The sequence below is a fragment of the Amia ocellicauda genome, unplaced genomic scaffold (genome assembly GCF_036373705.1).
Source record: "Amia ocellicauda isolate fAmiCal2 unplaced genomic scaffold, fAmiCal2.hap1 HAP1_SCAFFOLD_234, whole genome shotgun sequence".
Classification (NCBI taxonomy): Eukaryota; Metazoa; Chordata; class Actinopteri; order Amiiformes; family Amiidae; genus Amia; species Amia ocellicauda.
In genome coordinates, this window is record NW_027102797.1 from 37,269 (window position 1) to 43,690 (window position 6,422).

Consider the following 6,422-nt stretch of genomic DNA (forward strand, 5'->3'; position numbering starts at 1 on the left):
TGGTTGTTACAATAATAGCCATCCTCTTCTATATAGATCGGGGAAAACCATTATTTCCAAGAAGGGTTCAACACAGGCACCTTCTCCGTTAAAGCCACGCAGTCGCCACCAGGGGGCCCCAGGCCTCGGTGTTTCAGGAAGGTGAACGCAGCACGCCAACCCGGAGGTCTCGCCACTTCGTCTCCAAGCCTCCCAAGAAGAACGTAAACGGCCCTGATCGCAGACACAGGCCACCCAGGGAGACCACCGCTTTGCCGCCGCTGCCCCAGCCATGGGGCCCAGGTCCCACCGAGACTTGAACTCGGATCGCTGGATTCAAAGTCCAGAGTGCTAACCATTACACCATGGAACCAAGCTTGATGCTCACACTCACGCCAAAGGTTTCTTCTCTACGCACACGTCTCGCTCTGTCGCACGGCCAGGTCCCGAGTGAGCCAAGTTGCGCCCAGAGTGCTGTCTGTGGTGGGTCACTTGCGGCGGGCCTTCCTGGTGACAATGAGATATGCAGTTGCATCTAGGTGTGGTGTCCTGTCCTCTTGGCTTCCTTTGGCAAATATCCAGCCTGGCAAGTGTTGTCTTCCTGAGGAAAGGCAAGCAATGCAATCAAGGAATTCCTGGAACTCTGAGAGATGTTTTTGCTGTTGACGACGTGTCACTTTAGAACAGGACAACATGCATCTCTACTTGACTTGGCACAATCTGTGAGGGTTGGGCCAACACAACTTACGCAATGTGTCCACACATTTGCTCGTGTCTTGAAATACTTGGAATGACCTGTGACCCCATGCCATGCAGAAGTCCACAGCTATGCGTGTCAGCATGCACTGCTCCTCATCCCCAATGTGCCACTTGTAAGAACTGTGTAAAAAGCGACATAGAACGTGATCAGCAAAGAAACACAATTCTCCTGAGAACGGATTTTCTAGGTATCGTCTCACCTGAATGGCAACAGGCTGCTAAAACTATTATCACACGCACATTGCATGTTAAAGTATGTCAGTAAGGGAGTAATTAAAAGGGCAAATGTGTGAAGTGCAAGGAGTGGCCTTTAGTCGCAAGGTAAAAAAGTAGACAGACAAACTAAAAAATGACTTGATACAAATCATTTATTTAGTGCAGACAGACCGCGACCAGACACAATAAACTATTCGCACTCAATATAAATTCACAGCAAAATAGGTTCAGTTCACAATATCCTATAACAAGCTCTATTCAACGAATCGGTTAAACGTTACAAAGGGCATTACACTTGTTGAAAAACAATAGCACACGGATCGAACATGCTATCCTCGCTGTTTTATTCGATTTGATTAGACGACTGAAATGTTTTGTGTGCGGACTGAAAGCACACCTTAGCCGAGCACGATCACAATCTATATCCACAGTTAATTTAAGCAGTATCATATTGTAACCGTTTCAGTTTGTTATCAACCCTTCCGGATCCAAAACCAGGAGTCAGACACCCTTTTCGGTAGACACGCTGTTGACTTCTCACAAGCCCCATCCGCCTTCACAAAGGCAGTGCTAGCAGTGGAAAGAAGGAAGAACTGCAGGAGAAACGCCTGGGGCTATTTAGAGCCCGATTACTCATGTAGCGTTATGTTGGGAACAGAGTCCCTGATAAGAGCATTTGGGCTCTGAGCTGAAGCACTGATCTAAAGAAGACCTCTCCCCCCCCAAAGTTATCAGATTTCCTTAGCTCATCAGCTTGGAACTGGTTTGCATCAAAGTGACAGTTTTGGGGAGGATGGCACCAAGAAGAGGCCAAATAGTTTGGAATTCTGCTATGAGATGTCTGGAGAAAGGGGCCTGTAGGTGATAAAAACTCTTTGAAGTGGACGAGAGCCGAAATCCCGACATAGAGCTACGAACCCGGGCCAACCGGCATTTCCAAAAGATGGCATGGATTGACATCAGTCATAAATCAAGCCCCCCTCCAATAGGACACTGGGGGCTGAAACCGAAATCCAATCTCAAGAACTCAGGAACCAATCACCTATTGATCTGACAGACTATAAGGAACAGCGGACGGTCTTTCTCTCTCTCTCTCTCACCTGAACCAGTAACTCGCTGCCACAGCTCAACCTGTAGCTCTGTTGCCAGAACCGGAACCAGAAACCAACCAAGTCTTTGCCGGCAACAGAAGAGTTAAACTGGGAGAAGGAGATTGAGCCGTACGAAGAATTCTTTTAAAGGACTTTATTAAATAAAGAACTTTACAGACTGCGCTGCCCGCCTGTGCCCACCTGATCAGTGGAGTGAATACAGCTGGACAATTGACTAAGTCGACTGTATACGAAAGTGTCAGTCATTTAAATAGTTATTTGAGTCTTAAGAAACTTGACCCTTGGAACAAACAGGGCCCTGCTTTCCTCAAAGAAGATTTTGTGCACAACCTTGGAGCCTTCAAACCAGTGGAAAATCTGTTTGGAAACGACACTACTTTCGAGAAACCCCAATTTCCAGGTGCATCGACTGAGTGGAAGTTCTTGGACAAAGCCGAACCGGACTGCCTTTGTTCCAAACCACACGGACCTCGTGCCGTGTGCTGTTATCTGAGCCCGAAGCCAGAGAGGCCTCTCTGCGACGAAGTTCAGATAAGTTTAACAGTTTGGAGTTCATGATTCATGACATTTGAGAAATCAATTAGAAATGTTAATCTGTGATTCATAACTCTAGAATGTGTAATATCATTTAGTTTTCTTAAATATAAATGTGTGTTGCATTAAACTGTTTTGTTGATAATTTTAGAAATAAAATCTGTCAACGTCGAGAAATATCTTCTCATTCCTGTTTAACTGTTTAGTCTGAAATTGACACAAGTTAATAGACATTAGATTATTGGTGGCCCTGCCTATCCTAAATCATTGAATAATAATCAGTTAAGGGAAAGTGTGGTAACAAGTAATGATAGGATCTTTCTCGGCACCTAAACGTAAATGAGACTGATATATATATAACGAGAAGTTACCTGACATAAATTCTAACCTGCGTAGTTATTTAATGTCTGACTAATAATACTAACGAGAGACTCACCTTCGTCTTACTAACCGGTATTGTAGTCAATGTGTTTATAACCTTTTTTGTTAATCGATTTGTGTTATCATATGAAATCCCATGGTCTTTGATTTGGTCACGGAAGTGATTTGTTGATCTAGAGTTGAATTTTAATTAGTTCTTCCCTTTTGTATAATTAGTGTAGTGCTACATTTAGTCTTTGTTTTGAATAAATTTGACAATTTATATCTTTGGAATTGGTGTGTGCGTCCAATTATTACAGAAATTGAGTTCTACAAGATTCCAGGATTCGTGATAAGGTGACACTATAAATTCACTTCTTTACTTGAAATTTATAAGTGTACCTTACGCTACAATGTTTAACTTGTGAAAATGAGCCTCATTTTAACTGGGCTGAGGAATGTGTGGCTGCTGTTGCAGACTTGCTGGAGTCAGAGGAGGCCCTTCGGGATCAGGGTTGAAAACCACTGCAGGCTATCATAGAAAAAGCTTAATTTTGAAGGATGTTCTGCAGGGTATGATTAAGTCACTTTGAGTGGCTAACTTACGGATAGTGTCATGTTTGGACAGCAGAACTTGTTAACTTGCAAACCGCATCAAAATGGTCTGAAGCTTTCACTTTGAAACAGTTCAAATACTTATTATGGGGCCAAGCAACACATTTGCTGGAAGCCTTTTGTTATTGTTTAGATTTTATTTTCTATTCCTCCAAAACGCATCTTCTCTGAAAATAATGATGCATAGGATGTGTGACCTGCTGTATAAAGTTGTGTTCAGGGTTGTTCAAGAAAAGTGCATTGTTTATATCGTTTGGCCATGTTGGATTGGTCAGAAATAATTTGTGTGCAGTGTAATATATTTTTGTTAAGTAACAGTGTACAAGCAAATTCTCAGTTGAAAATAATTCCTTCTGAAGTTTTTTATTTTATTATTATTTTACTTTTATGGTTGAGTTTTAAGGAGACACTTCTTAGTAGATTTGTGTTCAGTGCAGAACCTTGTAACTCCAATGTCATAAAAAACAAACAAATGAAAAACAATATAGGCAGTCACAGTAACTTGTCAGCTTAAACTGGCTTGGTCAAGCTGCCTCCCTTCTTGAGCTTAAGTTGCTTGACTGGTATACTGGTTTTTCCAGTTTTTCCTCTTTTGTTTCTGGGAGCAACACAGGTGCTTTTGAGTTGCGGGGGTGACTTCAGGATCTCTAGGTAGCACACTGTTTTAGGCAGGCTCCTTTGAGCATCTCCTGGGAGCACACTGACTCATCAAGGCTCTGGAGCTGGACTCCGTTTTTTAGCAGAAGCACCGTCCTCAGATTTGCGAATGCGTTTCTTCCCAGGCACTTTAAAAACCCTGCTGTCCTGACCAGGATCCGTCCCCACTTCCATTCCCGTGTCCCACACACTGCTCAGTGTTGTCTTCACAGTCTCCATCTTTTCAGTCTGGTCACCAGCCCTCTCGCTGCTCACCCCCACTCCACTACCTGATGCCCCATCCTGCTGCTGTATACTGCCATCCAGTCCAGTTAAACGGCTGTCATCCGTACTGTCTGATGCTCCACAAACATTAGCTGACACACCGCTAACACCTGGGACCTCCACAGTCGGCACGGTACCGCCGCGGTCGGAAGTCCTCTCAGCGCCCACACTCTCCTGTACCTGGACCTCCAGACCCTCACTCTCTTCAACAGCCTCCCCCGCAGCCCCTCTTCTCGCCTCCTCTGCCACTTCGGCTGCTCCGCTAGTAGGGCGGCCGGGCTGCTCACCACTCCCCGACCTGGCCTGCTTGGGCTGACCCCCCCGTCGACTGGGACCAGCACCCTCATCCTGATCCTTCTCGGGGCAATGCCTAACAGTGTGGCCTTCATTACCGCAGTTGAAGCACTTCATAGAATCAGATGTGACAAAGACAACATAATCATTGCCATCAACCTTGAACTTAAGCACAATGTTCAGATCCCCATTTATGTCATTCAAAATCATGAATACCTGCCTTCTGAACGAAACAACATGTTTCAACTGCTGTGACTTACACCCCAGCGGTATACGTTTCAAACCCGACATTATCCACCCATGTCTCGCCAGTTCCCTCTCTAATAGGTCGTTTGACAGAAAACGAGGGACATTAGACAAAGTAACTCTCCTGGCCGGAGCTGCTAGTGGGGTGACATTGATCAAAACACCACCGATCACTATACCAGTCTCAACGATACGCGAGACCAACTCAATGCTGCTCAGAAACAGCACAACAGACCCGCTCATACGAGCTGCCGACTTTATATTTTCACAACCGACAACTTGCCCGATCGCCAGAACACACTCCTCCAGGGGCAAAAACTCATCAGAGGTCACTTTAACGCCATGCCGACGTGTTAAAGTCTCGAATAAAAAACTCTGATTCCCCCCCTCCCCGACCCAGCCCCAGACATCCCGATCACTTCACTGACTGCAGGAGTCAGCTCAGCATGGGGAAACTCTTCAGAAAAACCTCTTACAAAACTGTCAAAGACACATTCAGAAAGAAAGAACGAAAAAAGTAGAGGAGAAAAACCACAAACAAACCTGGCAGCAGCAAACATGCACACCTGCACCTCCACACTCACTCCCAACAATCACAGCGGCAGACAGCAAATGTCGATAGTCAATAGTCGATAGATAGATAGATAGATAGATAGATGAGTGAGTGAGTGACAGTGCAGAATCAAATGTCTGGTTGTTACAATAAAAGACATCCTCTTCTATATAGATCGGAGAAAACCAGTGGTATAGGTATCTAGGTATCTAGGTATCATCTCACCTGAATGGCAACAGGCTGCTAAAACTATTATCACACGCACATTGCATGTTAAAGTATGTCAGTAAGGGAGTAATTAAAAGGGCAAATGTGTGAAGTGCAAGGAGTGGCCTTTAGTCGCAAGGTAAAAAAGTAGACAGACAAACTAAAAAATGACTTGATACAAATCATTTATTTAGTGCAGACAGACCGCGACCAGACACAATAAACTATTCGCACTCAATATAAATTCACAGCAAAATAGGTTCAGTTCACAATATCCTATAACAAGCTCTATTCAACGAATCGGTTAAACGTTACAAAGGGCATTACACTTGTTGAAAAACAATAGCACACGGATCGAACATGCTATCCTCGCTGTTTTATTCGATTTGATTAGACGACTGAAATGTTTTGTGTGCGGACTGAAAGCACACCTTAGCCGAGCACGATCACAATCTATATCCACAGTTAATTTAAGCAGTATCATATTGTAACCGTTTCAGTTTGTTATCAACCCTTCCGGATCCAAAACCAGGAGTCAGACACCCTTTTCGGTAGACACGCTGTTGACTTCTCACAAGCCCCATCCGCCTTCACAAAGGCAGTGCTAGCAGTGGAAAGAAGGAAGA

At 44.4% G+C, this 6,422-nt stretch overlaps 1 non-coding gene across 1 annotated transcript; it reads right to left on the reverse strand.

The window, feature by feature from the left end:
* Nucleotides 1–280: 280 nt before the first annotated feature.
* trnaq-uug (transfer RNA glutamine (anticodon UUG)) lies at nt 281–352 on the reverse strand. The gene has a single exon. It is a non-coding gene; the product is annotated as a tRNA-Gln (tRNA).
* Nucleotides 353–6,422: the final 6,070 nt, after the last annotated feature.